We start from the raw sequence: 26,948 nt of genomic DNA, 5'->3' as shown, positions 1-26,948 counted from the left end.
GAATAGAATAAACATTCTAATATATATTTTTTATATAATCTTATTACCTCTTCAAGGCATTAAATAATACAGTAATCCTATATAATAAAGAGGTAATATGCAAATTGACCACCATGCCCTCACACAAGATGGCCATCCCCATGTGGTCACAAGATGACTGCCCCCATGTTGACACAAGATGGTCACCACAAGATGGCCAGCAGTGAAGGGCAGTTGTGGGCAATCAGGCCAGCAGGGGAGGACAGTTAGGGGCGACCAGGCCTGCAGGGGAGGGCAGCTGGGGGTGACCGGGCTGGCAGGGGCAAGCAGTTGGGGGCAATCGGGCTGGAAGGGGAGCAGTTAGGCATCAATCAGGCTGGCAGGGAAGTGGTTAGGGGGTAATCAGGCTGGCAAGCAGAAGTGGTTAGGGGCAATCAGCCAGGCAGGCAGGCGAGTGGTTGGGAGCCAGCAGTCCTGGATTGTGAGAGGGATGTCCGACTGCTGGTTTAGGCCCAATACCTGTGAGATCAGGCCTAAACCAGCAGTCGGACATCCCCCGAGGGGTCCCAGATTGGAGAGGGTGCAGGCTGGGCTGAGGGCCTCTAGTTTATTTGTGCACTGGGCCTCTAGTTTATTTGTAAAAATCCAAATTCACGTTTAAAAATGCAAGATTTCTTACATTGGGGGCTGGAGACTGAAATGTGCCACTGAAATATTTCACTTCTCTTTTCTATAACTTTCCTTTAATCCTGGGTTTTTATATCAATAGGGTGGGACACTCTTAAGTCCTGGTTTATCCAGCATGGGTAAAAATAGCCTGAGTTTTATTGGGAACTGTCAGGGAAAAATGGCAACTAGAACATCTGGATTTTAAGTCCCATTTCTTAGCAATGTCACTTTGAAACTACCCAGCTACACAGAGAAAAATTTAGAACCTATTTCCTTGGGGGCCTGGTGAGGATTAACTGAGATAATACATACAAAGTACCTAGAACAGAATGAAAGCATAATCAGTGGTGGCTATTGATGTTGTTATTGTGGCTGTTGTTCTTAAGAACACCATTTATTAGCTGTGTGACCTGGACAAGTTACGGAGAGTTCATTGATAGAAACTATTTCTTGCATGCCAGAAGTGCTAAGTAAGTGTTAGCAATGATGACTGTCGTTATTAATGATACTAGAGGCCCGATGCACAAATTTGCGCATGGGTGAGGTCCCTAGGCCTGGCTGGTGATACGGGCCAATCAGGTCCGGACCAATCAGGGACAGGCCGATCAGGGCCTGCTGGCCAAGGGGAGGGACCAGCCGGGGGGATGGACCATGGTAGGTTGGCTGTGGGAGCACAATGAACACCAGGGGGAAGCTCCTGCATTGAGCATCTGCCCCTTGGTGGTCAGTGCACGTCATAGCAACTGGTCAACCAGTTGTTCCGGTTGTTCGGTCATAACAGTGTCTTAGGCTTTTATATATATACTAGAGGCCCGGTGCACAAAAATTTGTGCACTCGGCGGGGAGGGGGCGTCCCTCAGCCCGGCCTGTGCCCTCTCGCAGTCTGGGACCCCTCGGGAGATAACGACCTGCTCGCTAGGCCTGCACCTGGGTGGCAGAGGCCAGGCCCAATCCCTAGGTGCAGACCCTGGTCGGGCACAGAGCAGGGCTGATTGGGGAGTTGGGGCGCCGCCCCCTGTCATGCACAGAGCAGGGCGGATTGGGAGGGAGGTTGCGATGCCACCCTCAGTCACATTCAGGGTAGGGCCGATTGGGGGGTTGGGGCACCGCCCCCTGTCACACTCAAGGCAGGGTTGATGGGGAGGGTGGGGCGCCACCCCCTGTCACGCACAGAGCAAGGCCAATCAGGGGGTTGGGGCGCTGCCCCCTGTCACTCACAGAGCAGGGCCCATCGGGGGGGTTGGGGCTCCATACCCTGTCACTCACAGAGCAGGGTCGATCAGGGGGTTGGGGCACCACACCCTGTCACACACAGAGCAGGGCGGATAAGGGGGTTGGGGCACTGCACCCTGTCACACTCAGGGCAGGGCCGATGGGGAGGTTATGGCTCTACCCTGTCACACACAGAGCAGGGCCCATGGGGGAGAGGGGGGTTGGGGCGCCACAGCCTGTCACACACAGAGCCGCAGGGAGATCAGGGGGTTGGGGAGCTCCCCCCTATCAGGCACAGAGCAGGGCTGATCAGGGGGTTGGGGCACCTTGCCCTGTCATGAACAGAGCAGGGCGGATAGGGAGGTTGTGGCCCCGCCCCCTGTCACACACAGAGCCGCAGGGCCGATCAGGGGGTTTGGGTGCTGCCCCCTGTCACACTGATCCTGGTGCTGGGAGGCCTCGCGGCTCCACTGATCCCGGTGCCAGGAGGCCTCGTGGCTCTTCTGATCCCGGTGCTGGGAGGCATATTACCCTTTTACTATATAGGATAGAGGCCTGGTGCATGGGTGGGGGCCAGCTGGTTTGCCCTGAAGGGTGTCCTGGATCAGGGTGGGGGTTCCGCTTGGGTGCCTGGCCAGCCTGGGTGAGGGGATGATGGCTGTTTGCAGCTGGTCACACCCCCTTCAGGGTGGGGGTCCCCACTGGGGTGCCTGGCCAGTCTGGGTGAGGGGCTGAGGGCTGTTTTGAGGCTGGCTGGTGACTGAAGCTCCCAACCGCTCCTTTTTTTCTTTTTCTTTTTTATTCTGGGCCAGCTTTAGCTCTGAGGCTTGGCTCCAGCTCTGAGGCCTTGGCTGCTGAAAGCAGGTATCTGGTTTGTTTGGGTTCCATAATTGTAACACTGTTTCAACTCCAGCTCTGAGATCCCGTCTGGCTGAAAGCAGGTATCTGGTTTGTTTGTGTTCTATAATTGTAACACTGTTTCAACTCCAGCTCTGAGATCCCAGCTGGCTGAAAGCAGGTTTCTGGGGTTTTGTTTAGCTTCTATATTTGTAACAATGTTTCAAACTGCAAGCTCAGAGGCCGGCAGCCGCAGGCGGGAAACGTTGGCTTCCTCCGTCACTGAAGCAAGCAAGCCTCATGTTCGCTTCAAGCTGCCTGGCTGCTGGCCGTCATCTTGGCTGGCAGTTAATTTGCATATCGCCCTGATTAGCCAATGGGAAGGGTAGCGGAGGTATGGCTAATTACCATGTTTCTCTTTTATTAGATAGGACTAAAGGCCTGATGGACAAAATTCATGCACGGGGTGGTGGGGGGGTTTCCTCAGCCCAGCCTGCACCCTCTCCAATTCGGGACCCCTTGGGGGATGTCCGACTGCCGGTTTAGGTCTGATCCCAGGGATGCGACCTAAACCGGCAGTCGGACATCACTCTCACAATCCGGGACCACTGGCTCCTAACTGCTCACCTGCCTGCCTGCCTGATCACCCCTAACTGCCCCCCTCTGCCAGCCTGGTTGCCCCACGCAGACTGCTGTTCAGTCATTTGGTCATCCCTCACTAACCCCCCTGCCAGCCTGGTCGCCCCATGCAGCCTGCTGTTCAGTCGTTTGGTTTTCCCTCACTAACGCCCCTGCTGACCTTGTTACCCCATGCAACCTGCTGTTTGGTCATCCATTCGGTTGTTTCAGTCGTGATGGCCCCTGGCTTTTTATATATTATGATAGATTACCATGAGGATCAAAGGATCCAATATATGTGACAGTCTTTTGAGGTTGTAACATGTTAGATAAATATGAGACATTTTTCAGAGGATTTTAGACTTTTAGACATACAGGCCTGCAGAAAGCATCTGACGACCAAGAAACAATCCAAAGTTTGAACTACGTATTTCTAAAGTCAAGTACTATGTTAAGGCTTCACAAAAATATGTTTTCCCCTTACTACCATACTCTAAAGTAGACATTTATCCCCATACAGGTACAATGGGAGAGAAACCTGCATCAAAGGACACATGTCCTAGTAAGGATGGAAATGAATCTAATTCATGTCTGCTGACTCGAAACAAAACAGGGCTCTTGCCCATTCTTCCAGGTTGACTTCCAGTTGTATCCTGTGTCACAGCATCCAATCGCCCCTTCCATTTAGCATAGTAGAACTATATCAACAAAACTAATCAACAAAAACAAAACAATTTAACAAAATAATACATTTCATGATTTATCCATTTATTCAATACACCCTGATTAAAGAGCTATTAAGTGCCTGAAAGGAGGCAGTTTCCTAGGCCAGCCTCTAAAGAAGATAAATTGAACTGATGCTGAAATGCACAGCTTTTCTACTTCCTTGTCCAAATCATGAAAACCTGTCCTGTGTGTCACCAGGCAAAGAGGCAGGGCCTCGGAGATGGCAGTTCATAGGAACCCCATTGAAGAGGAGCAGTTCTGGGCCACATCTCCTATTGGCTGGGCAGACCACTGGATCCCAAACCACTGTGGTTATTTCAGCCTGCACTTCCCTCAACTGTTTTTCCCTCTTTTGCCCTGTGCCTTTATATACACCTACCTTCATCCACCAGGCCTGCCCCCAAATTTATCAAAGTTCTCCTGGAACCTCCCCGAATGAACACTTCTCCTTTGTTCTTCCATAGCACCCTGGACTTATGTATCTCACAGCATAATTATCTGGTTACTTCTTTCTCTTTGTAGCCCTTGTGTTGCCAGCAGCAGCATTATTTTCTGCAGTCACCACAACTTTTATTATTGTTATTGTTGTTTGTTAATCCTCACCCAAGGACATCTTTTCCCCATTGATGTTTTTAGAGACAGTGGAAGGGAAGGGTAGATACAGACAGAGAGAAACATTGCTGTGAGAGAGACACATCGATCGGTTGCCTCCCGCACCTACCCCAACCTGGGAGGGGGATCTAGCCTGCAATGGAGGTACATGCCCTTGACTGGAATCAAACCCAACGACCCTTCAGTACGCAGGCTGATCCTCTAACCAAATACAGCTAGAGCAACACTTAATTTTTAAAATACATTTTCAATACTAAAATGAATAATGTTTTTAAAAAATTAGAAAATTTGGACACCATGAGTCCCACAACAAAGCAACATGAGCTAGAGGTGAGCATCAGGTATTCCTTACAAAGAGAAACATTTACTTTGTAGGCTCAGTTTCCACCATTTCCTATTGTCACACTGAGCTCCCTTCATTTTATCACCAACCAAGTCATTGGAGTTTGCCACCAACTATTAAGGTTTGAGGATTTAATGACAAGAAATGTGATCTTGCTCTAGAACTGTAATTCACCCAAAAAATGTGCCCTATACCTGTTGAATGAATGAAAAAAAAATCATTAATTAGGGCTAATATTTTACTTCAGGGTCATTGTAATGACTAAAACAATATATGTGAAATTATGTGCACCTATAACTTGAGATTGAAATATAAGTTACTGTGATAGAATACAATTTTGGTCAGGATCCCATTTCTTATAAATAGTGCAATAATAATCACAATGATCACTAAGGAGGGAGATCTGGTATTTATCTTTCTAATTTCAACAAATCAGTAACCTTTCCGAGAAGGATTTTTATTTTTGATCTTATAATTGACCCAAATATATGACTCAGAATAATTCCAATAACCTGGATAATTTTTCAGAATAAATTAATTTTATTTTTCCATTCTTTGAAAGCCATTGGGTTTATTATCGAACATGTAGTGCATGCTAACAGGTAATAGTTTTTTCTAGTAAAACTACATTAACATTATGTAATGCAATATATCCAACTCAGACATTTTTCCAATATGCAATAAGCTAAAACATTTTTTAAATCAACATTAAAGTAAACCAGCAGGCTTACAATTTATAAAATCAGCATTGAAATAAAGCCTGTGCTATACATACAGAATTTTACATTTTAACGGTGGAGTATAATAATAAATGGCTAAGAAATAATGTCAGTTCCATATACTAAGAGAATTAAAAAAGAATTAGAACAATAACTCCTATAGCCTCTAGTTATTCTGTACCTTAGCCTGCAATTTCACTGTATTCTGAAAACTGTTCTTCCTACATCATGGAGTTGGCAGCCCTTTTTGTAGCCTAGGAAGCTCGCAAAGGTGTGCTGTAATAAAAATAGACATATTGTTGTTTGCTGGGAAATGAGAATGATTTTCCTTTTTTTCAAATCATGAAATATTTTTTTACTAAATTTCTACATGCTCTAAAATGTTCTTTTGCCAAATACAATATCTTCAATTCCCCCAAAGTTCAAAAACATTAGGGACTGCTCAGTGTCAGGCTCCAATAATTTTTTCTTAACAGAACTTAAACCACGATAGAGTTTTGAAACTAATTCCTTTTATTTCTCTGAGTTGCAGACTCTATCATCTTTGCCTTAGTAAAATAACTATAATACAGTGTTCTTGAAATGTTCAATAAACAAGCATATTGTAACTAAGGTACTTTTCCCCAAATTCATAAATGTTTATCCTAAAATATAAATAAAACAATTGCAGCATTAAGGACTAAAGGCACCTCAAGCATCAGCCCAATCTATTCTAAGAGAATTGTGCACAAGCATTTCTAAAACACAGCTGTTTAAATTTTTATTTTAGAAGTGAGTCTGGATAGATTCCAAAATCACTCTCTGCAACATGTGTAGTGTTCTTCTCCAGTATAAGTAGCCCCCATTCTTTTAAAATTTCCTCATATTAGACCCAGCTAAGGCAACTCAAGAGTGGCCAAATAACATTTCATTTTCGGATATACAAGTTCCTTTGTCTTCTATAATTGCTGATAGGTAGTTGTTCTCTTTTTAAAATGTAGCTTTTAAAACTTTAGTTTAAAAGGTACATATTCTGTGATGTGTGGACAAGAAGATAACCCAATACTGTTTAAACATCTTACTTTTAAATGTAAATATTTTAGACAGATAAAATACGAAAACACAATGAATGGACTCACTGACCAACCAGTAAATCATGAAAAGAAGTTGTGTTCATATTGCTTTATTGTTCTTTTTCTTCAGCTAGAAAGTTGCTTTAAAAAGGCTATGCTCTTTACTAATTAGCTGCCATGTGATAACCGTATTTAACTGCTCCTGGTGTACATATACTCAAGGCAGGTATTCTTACTCAACCTGAAGTCAACACAGAGATTGCTGGCCTTCTCCAGAATTTTAAACGCTTGATTTTATATATTGATTCATCAAATTGAAAAGGATTTGCCTTTTTCCTGTATTAAAATGCCTGCAGTTTTTCCATGTTGTGTTAATTTTTGAATGGTAGTACTGATTAGTCACAGGGGATTGGGTTATGGGTAAGTTCAGAGATTGAAATAGGTTAAAAAGGAGAATCAGTCCAGCCAGCATGGCTCAGTGGTTGAGCATTGACTTATGAATCAGGAGGTCACTGATTCCCAGTTGGTAGAGGTCCAGGCTCGATCATCCCCAGTGGGGGCATGCAAGAGCCAATCAATTGGTGATTCTCATCATTGATGTTTCTATTTCTCTCTCTCTCCCAGTCTCCCTTCCTCTCTGAAATCAATAAAACAACAACAACAACAAAGGAGAATCAAATGAATGTTAATAGAATTCCTCACTTATGTTTCAGAATACCTCACTAGATTCATATATTAGAGCTAGTAAATTAAAGTAATACATTAAACAGAATATGTGACTACTACATCTCTCAATTCTTTTCCCACCCAGTCTTCTGGGTAGGAAAGGCACATTACATTGCATTTTCAAGTGCATAAAAAGCCTTCATATGTCCTTAACTTCACATTCAAGATCTTGCCTGAACTCAAGAGTCAAAAGACACTCCCATCAGGCCCCGGCCTGGTAGCTCAGTTAAAGTGTCCTCCCAATATGCCAAAGTTGCAGGTTTGATACCCAGTCAGGGCACATACAAGAATCAACCAATGAATGCATAAATGAGTGGAACAACAAATCAATGTTTGTTTGTTCTCTCTCTCTCTCCCCCTTCCTCTCTCTAAAATCAATATATTTTTTAAATATTTAAAAATTGAGAACTTCAAAGAACTTAAAAAAATGACACTCCATCAAAGAAACAAACAACTGCATGAATGCCCCAGAAAATATTAACACAACATCCCAAAGTTAGCACCAACTATGGGGAAAAAAATCTAATGTGGCCTCAGTAATAAAGTAAATGTCAATAGGACATTTTCATGGGCTAAAAAGTAAAGAATTTACAGAGCTCATGAAAACATACCATGCATTAATGTTAAGGCAATATTTTTAAAATGAAATGGCATCTCTGTTTTGTATTTTTTCAGAACAACTTGATAAATATTATGCAAAGAAAAATTCTTAAGTACCCACATCTCTGTGAATAATAATGTTAAAAACTGTTTTCTACAGTAGGACTCAATTCTCACCTCCTCTAGTTACATATCTTTAAATCAGATAATAAACAGTGCTTGAAATAAAATAATTTTTAAGTTGCATTGAAAGTAGCATTGGCAAAAATGCCTAAGGTGAACCTGCACAACAGAAAACATATTGAGTAAATCCCAAACTAATGCAATATAATCCTCCCTTTTGCATAAAGTATCTGATCATGACAAAAAAAACAAAACATATTAAAGTAAATTTGTGTGTTTGCGTAAGAAAACTGTTTCCTGTTTACATAAAGAAAACATCTTCTAGTAAAGAAAAATTGTCACTGGAGTCAAAACCACAACTTCATAAATATTTTGAGTTAAATTGTTTCAATTAAAGAAATACCGAAGAGTGCTTATGGTTTTGTTTGAAAATTGAGTCCTTTTACTAAATGCAAAAAAAGGTGACATGGATATCTTACAATGGTAAATGTAGGTTTGATGCATAGTTCTCTACCATCAAAACAGACCACTGAAGAGTAGTAGCTAAATTTCTATTCAATGAAATGGCATCAGAAGGCTGTGAAAGCTGACTCTCTTATCTACCAGTATTCTATGCTCTACCCATCATCACAGTACTAAGAAATAGGCTTACATTTGCGAAACTTTCTTTTTCCGCACAATGAACATGCTTATGGACAACTTACAAATCGTGTAAATGTTCTCTTTCTACCTCCTCAGCTATAACTGGGTAGTCTGGGCCTGCACACAGCTTCCTCCTGAAAGTGCGCTCTGGCGCGGGTTGGAGGTGTCTCCGGCAGGGGCCCAGCGCAGTCGGTTAAAGGCCAGAGTGAAGCCGCACGCAGATTGATTTATGTACTTACACACGCCTGCCTTAGAAGCAGATTTATATTTACAAGATCCCTGGAGAGAAAGACTAAGTCCCGTCATTCCGGACGCCAAAGAGACCGGGATATGTTCACACCCTCTAGTCCCTCCAGCAGCTGCGACCGAACCTCCCGCGACTGGGGATCCTCCTTCCTCCGCAGTCCCAGGTTGTCACTCCTTCCCGGGGTCGCCCTCGCCCAGCTCAGTCCTCCTGCCCTCCTACTCTGCACCAGAGCAACCCTAGCTTGCCCTTTTCCTCCGTCGGGCTGCTGCCCCCGCTTAGGGCCGCCATCTCGCAAGGGTCCGGCGGGGCAAGGGCTATGTACTGCTGCGCAGCGCGGCACAGCCCGGGTAAGCCGGCACCTACCTTCCCAGGCACCTGAGAGGCTCCGCCCGCCGCGCTCCGCAGCGCGCCCTGCAGGCCCCGGCTGCAGTGGAGGCACCAGAGCGCGCTGGACCGGCCTGTACAGGGTACGAGGTTCGGAGCTGGACTGGGGTCCACTCCCCGCACGCACGCGGATCGCGTCCAGGGACCGCCCGTTCGGCTCGGCGGTCTCGTAGCCCGGCAACGGCCACCGCCTCCTGGGGCCCCGCCCACCTCCGGGCCCCGCCCACCGCGCCTCCAGCACCCTTCCCGTCGCACGGCCCCGAGGCTCTCCTAGGCGACCCCTCGCAGCCTCCCTGCAGTCCTTGGCTGGAGGAGCGAGCGAATGCGACCTGGGGCGGGGATGGAGCGGGGTAGGGGCTGGAAGGGACACAAAAACCACCGACAGCTTGACTGTGTTAGCCGAACTGCTTTGGCGAAGGGAAGGAACCTTCCTTCCTACCCTGCATGTGTGTTCCCAGGACGTTTGTGCTTTCCCTTGCGGGTCACATTCTACCCAAGTCCGCTTCAGCATAGGAGCAGAGGCCCCCGGAAAGCGGTGTGGCACGTTTGCTCTGGTCTATCAAGATCATGATGGCCTAGCTCCCCAACAGCCGCCTCATTCATTCATTCATTGATGGATTTTCCCAGCAGATGTTCACCCAAAACCCTTTCAGGGCTTGTGTTCTAGTTAACTGTGTCCACGCCAAGACCAGCTCAGTCCAACTCTAAGGATCACTAAATAAACTCAGAGCCACTGGTGATGTAGGGAAGCACAGAGCCTGGCCTCCGTGCCTTCATTAGTACTTTGTATAAGGTGTTGACACTTCTGAACTTTAATTTGATAATATACGAAGCAGAGAGGGTACCCACTTTGCAGATTTGTTGGAAGGAGTGAAAGAATTATGTATGTAACAAAAGTACTTTTGCAGCAGTAGAAAGCTATAGTAATTATAAGTAATTATTGTTTTATCTGTCCAGTGAGTGAATAAATAGACCAATACTTTCAAACCCAAGATATTGGGCATGACTTATGTGTTGGTTTTGTTTTTCCCACACGACTGCAAGTCTTTTTGGATGGAACCAAATTCTATGTTTTATATACCCCAAGGCCTATACAGGCCTCTCAATAAATATTTGTTGAATGAATGAATGTTATTAGACTTAATTACTGATAAACACATCTCCTGATCCATAGTGAGAACACTGTAGTGTTGTACCAGTTACTTGTGAAAAATACATTAAAATATTATCATCACAAGTGTCACACATCAAGACTGTCTACTTCAAATCTAACATGGTCAGAGTAGAAATCAAATAATGACTTATTTGTAAATGATTTACAAATGACATACACTATCTTATTTGAACCTCAAAGCAAGTATACATTTCCCTGCCCTAGTAGCTGTTACCTAGTACTACTAAAGATTCGGTATCCTGCACTAACATGCTCCTTATTATATTGAAGTTACCTGTTTGTCTGGGTTCCTCTCTCCAACTAGACTTCAATCTCCTGAGGACAAATCTTTTCTTAATATCTCAGAGCCTAGCTAGCACGTAGGATACTCAGTAATTTGTTAGGCTGAATTACCGCATCTTCCTTCATAAGGACTCCAGCATTCACCCCTTCTTCCTCTTTTTCTCTTGGTCTCACCATGTCCACCAAAGTTCAGGCCCTCTCCACCTTTCACTTGAATGTTGCTCCTACAGGGTTTGAATATTGTCAGACCTTCTCCTTGCTGTTTTGTCCAGTGGACCTATTTCAACCTCCCTGCCATTACTGTCACTATCCAGTAAAATGATTAACATTCCTCATTGTAAAGAATGGCTTCTATATTCCTTGAATTAGGATTCAGAGATTTCCAGGTTTGGACTCCACCCATATTTTCAGTCTTACCTTTTTTCTCTTCTCTAGACTTTATATTCTTTACTAGAAGCCCGATGCATGAAATTTGTGCAAGGGGCTCAGCCCTCGCAGCCCCGGCTTCGTCTGGAAGGTGGTTTGGTTGTCTGGTCTAATTAGCATATTATGCTTTTATTATTATAGACTAGTGGCCCGGTGCAAGAAATTCGTGCACTGGAGTGGGGTCCCCCAGCCTGGCCTGTGCCTTGTCACAGTGTAGGAGCCTTGCGATGATCGCCCTAAAGAGGTAGGCCCCGTCCACCCATCTGGAGCTCCTTCATGGATTGCCCCAAAGAGGTAGGCCAGAGCCGTGGACCCCCAGGCCTCCAAGCCGCATGGGGATCTACCAGCCTCACCTCCCCCACGTGGTGCAGAGGAGGCTGGGCGCCCCCAGGCCTCCGCACCAAGCAGGAGCCTCCTCGGCGCCGTGTGGAGCCACGGGACCCCCAGGCCCGGCTGCATGTGGAGCTGGGTGGAGGCAGGACTCCCAGGCAGTCTCCGTGCTGCGCACACAGCATCAAGCCCAGCCCCGCCCACCTGCTATGTGCACAGCCATCTTGTGACCATCTGAAGGCATCACGGTGTGACAGCATGAGGACCACCTAGGCTTTTATTAGTAAGATATTCTGGCCAAACTGGTCTGCGTGCCTTGACTCAAAGTGCCCTGAACTTGCCCTTCTCTTGGATCTCTAAGCTTGCTCTTCATATACACCTATTTCCTTCACCGCTCTGACGCCTTACTTATCTGACTTTCATGACCAACTTATAAGTCACAACTCTCACCAGTCCCCAGGGTTTGTGGCCTTCTGATTAGAATGATAGCACTTGTCACATTCTCTCACATGTCATAACTATCTGTGACTGAGATTTCTTCCTCAAGGAATTAAAAGGAGTTCTACTTTCAGAGAAGGGCTACATTTTGTTCAAACTTGTATCTCTGATAGTATCAAACATTCCCATAAATATTCAACAAATGTTTTCTGAGTGGATTTATTCTGCCAGCTCAGAAAGTTTAGCCAACTGTCCTTTCTTCTATGGCCACAATTTGTCCTTAGAGCCAGTGACACATGATGTAGTTCTTGCATCGTTTCCTGTGTATGTGATTGATCTTCCCAGTAAGCTTGTTAGCTCACTGAGGGGAGAGACCCTAATACGAACACACACAGGCTTTGGCATCAGATAATCTAGCCTTAGATCCTAATTTGCCATTCACTAGTTGCATGCCCTTGGAAAAGTTACTTAACCTCCCTAAATTTCCATTTCTTCAACTGTAAAATGAATTGTTTCATTGGGGGTTATTAAATAAGATAAGGTATTGAGATCACTTAACCTAATGCCTGTCACATAGTAAGTGCTCACTCAATGCCAATCAATATTAGCAGCAGCATACCTTGTGTAAGGCAGACAATGCCTAACATCAGTATATAAATGATAATAAAAATGATATTTGACAGTGGTGACAAAGATCATTGAATCTCTGTGCTCTAGCTATTAAATAAATCTTATTCTCTAAAGAAAAGCATGTTAAGTTAATACATATTCCTCACTTTACCTCACTTTGAAGGTATATATGATCTGGAGACAGTATCTGAAGGAGAATCCAGGCCCACAATTAAGCACCAGAAGTGGTACAAAAAGAACTGTATGATCCCTGGGCTCATTCAGAATGAAACTGATGCTTAGAATTGGGGCTGCAAGCATTTTTCTCCCTTTAAAACACTGACAATTATTAATGGGTTTAAATTTTTATTGTAAAAGCCAAATTGCTACATGGCTCTTGGTAGAGGTGCTGTTGCTTTAGGGTTGGTATTTCTGAAGTTAGTTTTAGCAATATCTAAGCTAAGGCATTATGTTTATCTGATATAATAAAAGCCTAATATGTTAAGTGTCTGGTTGTCCGTTCAACCAATCAAAGCATAATATGCTGATATGCTAAGTTCACTCAACTGCTCACGATGACGTGCACTGACCACCAGGGGGCAGTCGCCCGGTCGACCAGTCACTATGATTGATGTACTCTGACCACCAAGGGGCAGACGTTCCAACTGGTAGGTTAGCTTGCTGCTGGGGTCCAGCCGATCGGGACTAGTGAGATGGGCTGGACATGCCCTGGAGCCCTCCCGTGGTCCCTCCCTGACTAGCCAACCTTCTGTGTCCCTCCCTGGCCCGATCGTGCACTAGTGGGGTTCCTCAGCCTGGCCTGCAGCCTCTCGAAATCCGGGACCCCTCAGGGGATGTCAGAGAGCCGGTTTCGCCTGATCCCGCAGGCCAGGCTGAGGGACCCCACTGGTGCACGAATTCGTGCACCAGGCCTCTAGTTTAGAATATTTCCCCCCCCAAAAGTTGAACTAATGAAGTAGCAAACTTCTTGAAAAATAGTTTCAGTGATAAGCTAGCTCACTGGAAGAAAAGTTAATTGAAAACTATTTGGGAGAAACTAAGATGGCGGCATAGATAAACACTGGGAAATTGCTGCCTCCCACAACAATTGAAAATCACATCAAAAACACAAAACGGCCTTCATCCAGAACTTCAGGAAGGCTGGCTGAGTGTAAATTTTACGACTAGAAGGAAAGAAAAGCACACTGAGAGCCAGAGGAACTGCGGAGGTGGAGTGCAGAGGTACGGGGGCCCGCGCACGCGCGGAAAGGGTCTGGCACCTGAGGATGCGGCTGTCTTTTTGAATCCCGAGGGAGACACAAGCTCCCAACGGCTCTGAAATCCAGTTCCGGGAAGTCTCTGGGGACCCAGAACTCATACGGGGAGAAACTGGTCTGTCTGGCAGCGGGCGAGCTTGAGGGCGACTTTCCCTCAGAGGTGCTTGCAGCCATTGCTGGGACACTGGGACTCACGACTCCTTAGGGCGGGGCTGAGGCTCCGCCATAGCTGCTTGCTCCGCCCTCTGATTCCTTGAGACCCCGCCCTGCCCAGGCTGCGGCAGAGGCTTTTGCATTCGGCCATTTGCAACCTGTAATTACCTAACTGCAGCCGGGCCAGATAGACCCAGAGCTTCCAAGAGAAGGCCCAAGGCCCCACAGCGGCTTGCATTGCTACACAGCTGAGCCTCATCAGGGCACTTCCAAACTCCAAAAAAAAAGGAAGGGGAATCTGCAGTTCTCTTCGTAGTTCCTGCTGTGTAACCTCAGGCAGAGGCTAAATTAGCACCTCCTTAGATCCAAGAGCCACTGTACCCAGTGGTCAGAGGGGAACCATCCAGATCACAACTCCTCAGATCCATAAGGGACACACTAGGGTGCAGTCTCAGTGAGCACCAAAGCCCCACTGAAGCAAGTCTTGCCCCAGAAGGGTATCTCCAGCACAGAAGTTCTCCCACTGCAGACACAGCCAATTCTCACTGCCAATTGGCCTGGAGGTCAATTCCTCCCAGTGATCCTACAACAACCAAGGCATAGCTACAACAAGACTGTGCACAAAGCCCACAAGGGGGTGCACCAAGAGTGTCCACCTCAGGTAACTGAGGAGGCTGAGCCACTGGGCCCTACAGGACACCTAGCACACAAAGCCACTCTATCAACACAGGGAAGCGGCCAAAATGCGGAGACAAAGAAACAGGTCACAAATGGCAGAAATGGAGGAAAGCAAACAACTGGATATAGAGTTCAAGGCCATGTTTATAAGGTTTTTCAAGAATTTTATGGAAACCGCCGATAAATTTAATGAGTCCCTCAATAAGTATAGTGAGACCATGGAGGACATGAAAAAGGACCAACTAGAAATTAAGCATACACTGACTGAAATAAAGAATAATTTACAGAGATCCAACAGCAGACAAGAGGATCCCAAGAATCAAGTCAAAGATTTGAAATACAAAGAAACAAAAAATACCCAACCGAAAAAGAAAAAAGAAAAGAGATTCCAAAAATATGAAGCTAGTGTAAGGAGCCTCTGGGACAACTTCAAGCGTACCAACATCAGAATTATAGGGGTACCAGAAGAAGAGAGAGGCCAAGATATTGAAAACCTATTTGAAGAAATAATGACAGAAAACTTCCCCCACCTGGTGAAAGAAATAGACTTACAAGTCCAGGAAGCGCAGAGAACCCCAAACAAAAGGAATCCAAAGAGGACCACACCAAGACACATCATAATTAAAATGCCAAGAGCAAAAGACAAAGAGAGAATCTTAAAAGCAGCAAGAGAAAGACAGTCAGTTACCTACAAGGGAGTACCCATACGACTGTCAGCTGATTTCTCAACAGAAACCATGCAGGCCAGAAGAGAGTGGCAAGAAATATTCAAAGTGATGAATAGCAAGAACCTGCAACCAAGATTACTTTATCCAGCAAAGTTATCATTCAGAATAGAAGGTCAGATAAAGAGCTTCACGGATAAGAAAAAGCTAAAGGAGTTCATCACCACCAAACCAGCATTATATGAAATGCTGAAAGGGACTCTTTAAGAAGAGGAAGAAGAAAAAGGAACTCTTACCATTTGCCACAGCATGGATGGAACTGGAGATCGGATAAATACCACATGATCTCACTCATTTGTGGAATATAATGAACAACATAAACTGATGAACAAGGACTGATCCAGAGATGGAGAGGCATTGATTGGACTGTCGGGCTTTGGAGGGAGGGGAGGGGAGGGTGGGGGGAAGGGGGAAAGATCAACCAAAGGACTTACATGCAGGCATATAGGCCTAACCAATGGACACGGACAACGGGGGGGGGGGGGGGTGAGGGCATGAGCGGGGGGGAGGGGTAGAGGGTAACGTGGGGACAAGGACACATATGTAATATCTTAATCAATAAAAAATATATTAATAAAAAAAGAAAACTATTTGACTTCCTAGTAATTCCAGTGTAAATCATTATTCCTTGGGAAAATGGAGTGGAATGAAAGCTACATGAAAATTCTGAATTTTGTCTCTTAGGTCACAGTGACTGTATCTAGTAGGTACTTGACAATTTGTTGAATGAATTAATGAATGGGGTAGGAATCTCAAAGAATAATAAAATTTTCCAAATATAGTTAAAGGCTCTGGTAAGCAGGACACCTACCTTCCCTGTCACCTGAGAGGCTCCACCTGCCACGCTCCACAGTGTGCCCTGCAGGCCCCGGCTGGAGTGGAGGCACAGTGGTGCACTGGCTCAGTTAGTTAGAACTTTGTCCCAATATGCCAAAATTTCGGTTTGATCACTGGTCAGGGCACATATAAGAATCATCCAATGAATGCATAAATAAGTGGAACAACAAATTGATATTTCTCTCTCCTGCCCCACTCTCTCTAAACTCAATGAATAAATTTTTAAAAATCAAATATAGTTAAGAAAATAAGGAAAAAAATTAACTAGGACCCAAGATTTAAATAATTCCCAATACCCCTTGCTGCCAATTATAGACTATCAGTGCAGGGTTGAGGCCAGATGTCGAGTGACTTGCTCAAGATCAGACACCAAGTTAATAATAAAGCTAGAATAAAAATCTAGGCTCTCTGAATCCTAATATAATCTTTACCATACTGCTAGTGCATAAAACAATATACATGAAAAGGCCAGGGAGGTTATTTATTTAGTTTATCTAATGTTAAACTCATGACATTTATAAAGCAAAGTTGTTGTAAATTGTAGCAACTGCACTGATCTTTGTGAGTTTATGGCACCTCTGTTGGCCAGACTCTTTTCATGTGTTTAATGAAAGAAAAAACGGGCCACTGACTGTCCTCCTCGCCTTTGGATAAATATGGCGAACTCCTCTGCATATGGCTGAATTAAAGACCAGGCTCAATGGGCAGCAGCTTGTGATGCTAGGTCATAGGGCTACCAAAGTATTAAAGACATTTAACAAGATGGAGAAAGCTGTACTTACCATAACTCATTTCAGAGAGAGGGTAGTTTATGTTGGAAGTGATGTTTGATAATTTGCTCAACACTCCCACCTCACCCTCCTCACCAAAGAGCAAAGTTAAATGACAGTGAAATGGGTTAAAGTACTTCTCAATGCAAGGATGTGAAACTTGGTAACTTCTGAGTGGTGATTTCAGCAAGTGGGTGGATTTGGAGCCAAAGCTGAATGACTTTTGACAGTAGAGGATAAATTAAACATAGCCACAGGGAGTCTCCTTCTCTCTCCTTTCATTGCCCATTCTTCTGAATTGGGCTAACAAATTTTTAAAGAATTACTCTTTAAAGGGGCATCAATTATTAATTTTTCCAGGGTGCCTTGGACTGGCCTGGCCATCAAAGGGGCGACTGACCAAACCAAATGTGGATGCTTGAGTTTGGTCCAGTTCTGAAGCAGAGAAGGAATGGATTATATCTTGAGGTTATTTATAGCTGAAAATTCTAGGCCAGCTGATGGAAAAATCTATCAAAAGCTTCTAATAGCTCTCATAAAATATATCAAAAGAAAGAAAAAAAAAACAGAACCCATTTTTAGCCAAAATTTTGGCTACAATGTTTGCTAACAGTTAAATTCAGCTCTATTTAATTCTTATAACAGAAAGAATTAACTGCTTAGCCCTAGAACAAAAGAACACAGATATACTCTAGTGCAGTGGTTCTCAACCTTCCTAATGCCGCGACCCTTTAATACAGTTCCTCATGTTGTGGTGACCCCCAACCATAAAATTATTTTCGTTGTTACTTCATAACTGTAATGCTGCTACTGTTATGAATCGTAATGTAAATATCTGATATGCAGGATGTATTTTCATTGTTCGCGACCCACAGGTTGAGAACCGCTGCTCTAGTGCTACCATTTAATTAGCCCTGTGGTCTTGCACATGTTATTTGACCTTTCTGAGATTCACTTTCCTCATTTGTCTAATAGGCATGACAAACCCAATTGTACACTTAAATGAGATATTGTTTTAAAAAATACTGTTAGAGCTCCTGGCACACAAGTAATCAATAAATATTACTGAATTAATTAATAACTGGTGAATTAATTAATATTAATGAACATTACTAAGTAATCATCTATAAAGCTTTATATGAAACCTTTATGACAGTGATAAAACATGACTGACAGACACCTATTTGGCCTCAAGAGCAGTGTATATGTGTACAGTTTACAATCAATACATAAATTTATTCACAAGAAATATATTAATTTTTTCCAAGAAAAAAACACAGGAAGTTAATGAAAACATATTCAAGGATTCTGAATGTAATTACAAATCCATATATAACTTCATGTCTGGACCACAAATGTAAAATGGAACACATATCATGTACAAACCCATGTTGAATTTGCAAACTGAAATCTCACAAAATCCCACTGGAAATATCTCTTGAAGAGTAACAACCTTTAATTCACATTTTAACTTTTCATGGACCCTACTGATATCTTCAATTCCTTGGAAACCTGAAAAGATATGCTTATATAATGCCAAACTTGTATACACATATACACACAAATATATATAATTCCACATTGTATTAATATATTAAATTTTGGGGGAATTATTTTAAATGTTACAGTAAATTATGTGTAACAATAATTGTGTTTAGACTGCTTAGAAAGATAGAAGCGAAAGAAGCAGTTGGGAAATAACCAGACTAACCCAGTTGATTGACATATCTATTATGGATAAAAACATACAAAAAAGAGTATTGTAATAGGAAATGGCTATCTCTATGATTCAAACTAACACCGTTCTCTGATCAGCTACCCAGTGAATTTGTTTTAGCAGTTTTTGGAAAATGGACTATGCATGGTGAACAAGAAAGAACACTGGACTTGCAAAACTAGCCATATGATGTTAGTTAAGATAGCCAAGTTACTTTTCTCTAGTTTCAGTTTCCTCATCTGTAAAATGGCTATAAATATTTCACACTGGCCCTAGCCAGTTTGGCTCAGTGAATAGAGCATCGACCTGCAGACTGAAGGTTCCGGGGTTTGATTCCAGTCAAGGGCACTTGTCTGGGTTTCAGGCTTGATCCCCAGTAAGGGGCCTGCAGGAGGCAGCTGATCAAGGATTCTCTCTCATCATTGATGTTTCTATCTCTCTCACTTTCCCTTCCTCTCTGAAATCAATAAAAGTATATTTGTAAAAAATTGCACCCTGCTTATTTTACGAGGATGATCTGATCAATGCCCTAATTTCGCCCATGAGAAAACTGAGTAGTAAAGTGATTCTCTTAAGGTTACATAGCTAATCAGTGACACAATCATGACTAGAAATAAAAGTCTTTTGAAGAGTTGGACTTTCTGCAGTAACAAAGCTGTCATTGAAGCAGTAGATAGGAAAGTGCTTTGAAAAATGTAACATAAGGGTTTCGTTCAGTAGAAGTACTATGGAGTGTATCTACTTAAACTACAATCAAGAGCGTCATGTGGCAATTAAGAAATGCCTTTGAGATTGTACCTTACATTCAGCAATAGCCATCTTTCCTTTAAAATCAAATAGAATCTGTTTCATTTCTCAATGAAGATATAAGAAATAAACAATTAACTGAATTAATTCAGACACTGAAGTGGATTTTCAGGGACTTGACTGACCCAAGTTAGTTTTCTACAAAGTCTAAATTAATCAGATAGTTGCTAATTCTGCCTTTTGTTTTGTGCTGTGTACAGTCTGCATTTGTTGACATATACCTAGTAACAAGAATAAATAGTCATTTAAAAGTTTTTAAAATCCCAAATCTGAACTAAATGATCAAGTTCCTAAGCACACTACTTCTTTAGGCATCTTCTCCAGTCATTACTTTAAACATTTAATTTTTTAAATCTGAATGTGAACATTAATTCTGTTTTTGTGATATAAAGAGAATTTTTAAGCAAACAAATGAAAAAAAAATATTAACCTAAACTGATAATCCAGGATATTGTGAACGTGTTTTGTTATACTGTCAGTAAAACAAAAACTTAAATGCCTCTCTTGGCATGACTATAAACAGCAGTTTAGTCTTTTAGATTCAAGTGTTACTGACACATTGAAAAAATATAGTCAGCTTATTATGGTTTAAAATAATTTCCACTTAACAGCTATCAATGTTTTAAAATTAGGCAAACAGAGCTAATCAACCTCCTAATATCAGAGGAAAGTTTAGAAAGTAATTTAATTAACTGGTTCTGAAAAATTAATTACATATGTAATGAGCCTCATTAGACCTTTCCTGCCCTGTCTGGGTACTAAACTGATTAGAGCATCCCAATATGCCAAGGTTGCAGGTTCGATCCCTGGTCAGGGCACATATAAGAATCAACCAATGAATGAATAAATAAGTGGAACAACAAAAATCGATGTCTCTTTTTCTCCATCTTCTTTTCTCCTTCCCTCCCTTCTTCTCTCTCTCTAAAATCCATAAATATATAAAAAAGAAAGAATAGACTTCCTGTTTCATCAGAATTTCAGATTAAAGTATGACTGGTCTTTTCACTTATAATTTCTTTGTGGTTCACAGAGCATAAAATAGACTGTTGGGTATGATGATCATTAAATATTTTACCCTAATAAATTTAGGACTAGAACATTAAAATAAACTGACCTGAACATGGAACTCTTATGTTTTTACTATATTAATTCTTGCATCCCAATGTAAAGATTTTACTTGGTGTGTATGTGCAAGAGTGTGTGAGTGGGGGTGGGGGATGGGGAGGTGGGATAGGGGGCGGATGGGATTACTGAATTGACAAACACCAAACCCACAACATTAACTTTCAAATTTAGCACACCAATATATTTTGGTTTTGTCATGTTGAGTATAAACTAAGTAAAAACTTAATATAACATAATAACTGTGGATTACTCAGATAGTTTTCATAAACAGTTGGCCAATTGTAACTTACAATAGCTATCACTATACACTTAACATAAATGTTAATTTAAGAATATTAAACTTGTAAATGTTCTGGTAAATAACGCTTGTGCTGTTTTCAAATGTTATAGAATAGCACTAGAGGATTTTTAAACCAAACTTAGCCCCAATTTACCTTCACTGTTTTAAAATTCCTTAGTTTTACACATAAAAAGCTGTAATCATGTTTGAATGCCTTTTCAATGAGTCCCTTGAGGATTCAAACTGCATAGAGAAATGTATTTGATAGGCTTACATCTTGGAGGTGAGAGAATAAATAAACTACAAAAACAATATTGCCAGAGATGTGCTGTACTTTTTAATATAAGAAAACATTGGCATCAAGTAAAGTCCCACTGCCTGTTCACTAAGAAAAGTAAGCTGTAAATACCTAGAGCAAGTATAGTTCACAGACCTCAGGCTCTGGAGCATGGGCTGTGTGCTAAAGTTAGCACTCTTCTTTTTTTGTCTCGTTTGAACAACTCATTCCCAAGTAAAATTTGCATGGCAGATTGCAAACCCTTTTGTACAACTACTAACATGGCATCCAGTATCATATTTACTCTGACACAGATATAGAGCATAATGTAGTAGTCAAACATAGAAATGCTTGTTTTTAATTGAGTAAAACCATCTTTTTCTTAAAACACATAGGAAAGGTGAAGTGAAAACTACAACAAAATATAAAATGCTGTACCTGCAACGTGCTGAACTCTTTCCAGTACTCACCCTTCCGGCAACTTAACTTCTCCTTGGCAGCACTGCTGTGCCAAATGCTTCTACCTTCCCAAAACTGTGTGTCAGCACAAGCCCAGACGAAACTTCAAATCCAGGAAAATAAAATTAACCATGCAGATCAAAGGCAGGGAGCAGGGAGATGAAATGCCCGTAATCTGATCTGTGATCAGTTGCAGAACATCAAAGGCAGAGCTAAATTTATATATAAGCAGGGGATATCAAGAAAGTTCACTTTCAGCAGGTAGTCACCCTCCTGCCTCTTAGTCCACAAACTCTTTTGTTTAACATGGATCATGTCGTTTTCCTCCCCCCACTCGCCCCCCCCCTTTTTTTTTTTCAAGAAGGCAATACCGCGGTTCTCCCAAGCTTGGGCTGAGTGGCTGGATCCTTACCATAGCCTTTTCGGTTCCCAAGCTGTGTTGTGGATTTGTGTGCTGGAAGCTGCCTAGTGCCAGCGGGTTCTGCTTTATCCCTTTCATCTCGCTGAACTGCAGATCCCATGACATCATTCAGCGCCGTGGGACTGGTAGGAGAGTTATAATTCAGCCTGTGGGGGAGTACAGCTCAAGAGAAGCCAGAGTTTGCCTGATTTTAGACTATTGTGCCTCTGGCAGGACAATTTCTGTTATCTGCTTCCCAGTTGGAAAAGTCGTCAATTGCCGCTGGATGATTACAGTAAGATACGATCCCTGATCCATCCAGGTTCCAAATGGCAGCATTCAGTTGACATAAAAATAACATTTTTTTTTACAAAGACTGTCAAATATTCCGAATAATTAAATATCACTCTAAGACCATTCCAGAAACACCCAGGGCACTGTCAGTTGGAAAAGATGACATTTTAAAAAATGTGTTTTTGTTTTCAATGTGACAAGTTTTTAAGGATTTTAAGTAAACTGTCTTTTCCTTGAAACTTAAATTATTAGAACTGACTGCCAATTAAACAGTGATGTTTTACTTAAAGTAATTAATGGGCAGATAACAAACAATCAGTGACTGATATCTGCCACTTTCTCACATAAGCCCTTGGGCAGAGACTTAATGTTAGTCTAGGTCTTAGTTTGGGATTCTGAAAATTAGATTTTAAAACATGTAGTTCTTAGATAGGTATACTTCATTAACACCTGTGAGCATTTTAAAGTTTACAAAAGAAAATAATTATGTACAGGAAAGTACTACCCCTGTGCTTACCCCAAAGCTGTGTCCCTTACCTTTTAGAGTTAATTCTTCTAACTCCATAATTTGAACTCTTAACTCACTAAAAATCATCAGAGTAGGCCAATTCTCCATAATTTAAAATTAAAGCTATTACATATTATTTAGCATTTTTACTACTGTCTTTTAATAATGGCAGATTCAGTAAAATAAGATTATTTTTAGTATTTACCAAAATAGAAGATAATAAGAAATTTCATCTTCATTACAATATAGGATACAGTGCATTTCTGAATTCCAGACCAGTCTTTGATGGAATGAAGGAAAACTTTCTGTTTTATAATGGACACTTGCCAACGTTTAGAAAGTCAGTTAAACAATTTTTTTTTTCCAAAACAGAAGACAGTAGAATTTCATCTTTTTTTATATAAAAAGAAATCTGTACTCCCCTCCTAATTGGCCTAGTCCAATTTTTTCTGATATGATATTTGAAAATATAGTTCATGATGTGTTTATTTCCAGACTTCTATGATTCCTGAATAAATTTTAATAGCAAAGTATTTGCTTTGAAGTTATTGAGTTCAGTATAACACTTTAATAGTCATGTTTATTTTTCAAGATTTCTTTTATAATTTTTCTACCTCATATGTCATTTCTCAAATATGCCCAGAGCCTAGGTAGTACTTGAAGTGCAAGTGTGGTTCTCCATGACTTCCCAAGAGTAGGGTAGGAAAGCTCCTGTGATACCCGGCCTACACATAATGTTTCCTTTGAATACAAAGAAAATATTTAAAAGGACAAAATATTTCCAAGTGGGCATTTGTCTATTTCTTCTCTGTGTTAGCCCAGCATGAAATCCATACTCCATCAAACTACATCCAGGAATAAAGTTTTCTGATACACGGACAGATTAAGTCATAGATGTTCAACAACTGGATGCTCTGTAAGGTTATTTGCATAAGGAAGTAAATCCTAATGTCTTGATAGAGTTCAATATCAATAGAAATAGGTGAGGGACTGATTTAGAATTCTTAAAGTTCCCCTGGAAGCTTATATGAGGCATTTGGAAGCAGGACTTAAATGAGAATCAGCCAAATGATCCTCAGTTTATACAAACCTCACCAAGGAAGATTTGCAGATCAAAATATGTCTAGCAATGCAATATTATCTCCAATGGAAGAGTATATTCACCAAGTCACTGAAAATTATTTTGAATTGATCCTTCTGTGGCCAAGTACCCACCATATGTGAGATGAAAAGTGACTGTGGTGAGGGCCCCGTCTGTTGCCAAAAGCAGAGTGTGGCTTATGGCCCCTTAGAGTGAACAATGACCTTCTGACCCCAGATCATTAGTGCTGTGGCCCATCCCACTGAACTCCCTTCATTATGGACATGTGGCTTGGACCATTGTTATTGCTAAACAGCTTCATGAAGGGGAGCTGATTCAAAACTTTCCTCTTTGCCTTCCAGGAAGCTTAGATTAGTGAAATTTAATCTGAAGCTATGGTGATAAGAAATATGCTACTATGAAGTTAAATATTCCTATATGAAGCTATAGTACTTTATTGATAATTTCTAGGGCCATGGCATAGTATAATATACGTGACTTTTTAAACTCCTCCTTGCATTTCAGCCACCTGGTGTGTAAATAGGGCCAGGCAGCAATCTGATCTGAGGAGCTCAAGGTTGCATTTCATTGCCCTTAAGACTAAGGAAAAATCAATTGTTCATATCCAAGAACACTGGGGGGTAACTGAGATTCTTGAGGGGTGTCTTATGCACCCCCACTGAGTAATATTTTCTTTAAACACCTGAAACATGTTACCTTGACAGGCAAATCACATAAACTCCTATGATTGTGAGATATAGGTTCAGGTAATTCATAATATTTTTTCCATTAAGTTTCAAAGTTCTTGGAGTCACCTAGCACTTTTTTGTAGTATCATCTTTTCTAAAGTTTCTGTTCATAGAATATCATAGAATACATCCCTGATTATATCAGAATAAGCACAACCTTATACATAAGTTGGGAGGAATAATTTTTGAATTTCTTTCATTTACACACTTTTGTGTGTGTGAAGTAGTTCACTGTTAAGGAAGGAGCAGGGACACTAGAGTCAGAAAGGCCTGGGTTTAAATATATCTCATCATTTGCAACATAATAACAGCTTGGACAATTGGGGCAAACTGCTTAATCTCATTTAGCTTCATTTTCCTAAACTATAAGCAGGAAACAACATCTACCTTGTTAATGTTGTTGAGAAAATAAATGCACATAGAGAGCTTCAAGCAATCCCACTCGTGGGTATGTATTCAAAGCAAATGCACCTCCATGTTCACTGCAGCATTATTTACAACTAGAGGCCTGGTGCATAGGATTCGTGCATTCAAGGGGCGGAGGAGGGTCCCTCAGCCTGATCTGCACCCTCTCCGCAGTCTGTACTCTGGGAGCCCTCAGGAGATGTCCAACTGATGGCTTAGGCCCGCTCCCCATGGGGGAGCCAGCAATCAGACATCCTTAGTGCTGCTACAGAGGCAGGAGAGGCTCCCGCCACCACCACCGCTGCGCTCGCCAGCAATGAGCCCGGCTTCTGGCTGAGCAGCACTCCCCCTGTGGGAGTGCACTGACCACCAGGGGGAAGCTCCTGTGTTGAGCGTCTGCCCCCTGGTGGTCAGTGCATATCATAGTGACCAGTCGTTCTGCAGTTTGGTCTATTTGCATATTACCCTTTTATTACATAAGATAGCCAAGATATAGAAATAACCTAAGTGTCCTTAGATGGATGAGTTGATAAAGAAAATGGATATATGTAATGGAATATTACTCAGCCTTAAAAAAGACAGAAATCCTGACATTAGCAACAACATGTATGAACCTAGTCCTAGAGGACATATGCTAAGTGAAATAAGGCAGACACAGAATGACATGTAGTGCATGATCTCACTTATATGTGGAATCTAAAACAAACAAAACAAAGCAAAATACAGAAACCTCACTGAACTCATAGTAACAGAGAGTAGAATGGTAGTTACCAGAAGGTATGGGGGAAAAGAGGAGATGAAAAAATTAAGAAAGAAAGAAGAATGGTGGTCACCAGGGGCTTGGGAGATGGGGCCATGGAGAGTTGTTGCTTAACGGGTACAGATTTTCAGTCTGGCAAGATAAAAAGAGATCTAGAGATGGATGGTAGTGATGGTTGTGCAACAATATGAATGTATTAATATCACTGAACTGTACACTTAAAATGGTTAAGATAGTAAATTTTGTGTTACGTGTATTTTACCACAATAAAAAATGGAAGAAGAAGAAAAAAAAAACATCAAGCAGAATAAACTCTTAGTGGAAAAGCTAAGTTCCCTCTTTTTCTTCTTTGTGAGACTTAAAGAACAATAGTGATCACCAACATTAATTGGGAAATCAAACTCAAAAAATTGAGTTGAAATTAAATATAAAGGCTTTTCAGAGTCCTGGGACCATTCTTACATGATTTGGGACCACTTTATACATAAAAAGAAAATGGTTCAAATCTATTATGGGTTGAATTGTATCTGTTCAAATTCATATGTACCTCAGAATGTGACCTTATTTGGAGATAGGGTCTTTACAGAGGTAATTGAGTTGCAATAAGTTCATTAGGGTGAGCCCTAATCCAATATGACTGGTGTCCATATAGAATGGGAAAATTTGGAGACAGACACACGCAGAGGAAAGGTAATGTGAAGAAAAACAGGGAGAAAATGGCCATCTACAAGCCAATGATAGAGGCTGGTACAGCTGCTTCACTCAGAGCTCTCAGAAAGAGCCAACCTTGCCAACACCTTGATTTCAGACTTCTAGTCTCGAGGACTGTGAGAAAATCATGTTCTGTTTTTCAAGCCACCCAGTCTGTAGGACTTTGTTAGGGTAGCAGTAGCAAACC

General features: G+C 42.0%; 1 protein-coding gene across 3 annotated transcripts in view; it reads right to left on the bottom strand.

Annotated features, from left to right (window-relative positions):
* The window catches only part of TNFRSF19 (TNF receptor superfamily member 19), a 112,665-nt gene extending 90,614 nt beyond the window's left edge, over window positions 1–22,051 (bottom strand). The window contains exons 1-2 of one of the 3 annotated variants that reach the window (XM_059684455.1): window positions 9,469–9,666; window positions 5,897–5,991 (exon numbers count right to left, since the gene is read on the bottom strand). The gene's annotated coding sequence lies outside the window, so the exon portion shown is untranslated. Of the gene's footprint in view, window positions 1–5,896; window positions 5,992–9,468; window positions 9,667–21,864 lie in introns of those variants that run through there. The other 2 variants (XM_059684457.1, XM_059684454.1) reach the window with 2 other exon arrangements.
* Between the last annotated feature and the right edge of the window lie 4,897 nt (window positions 22,052–26,948).

Source organism: Myotis daubentonii, chromosome 2 (assembly GCF_963259705.1).
Source record: "Myotis daubentonii chromosome 2, mMyoDau2.1, whole genome shotgun sequence".
NCBI classification, from domain to species: Eukaryota; Metazoa; Chordata; class Mammalia; order Chiroptera; family Vespertilionidae; genus Myotis; species Myotis daubentonii.
The sequence above is the reverse complement of the archived record's forward strand: the minus strand, read 5'-3'. Positions and strand labels throughout refer to the sequence as shown.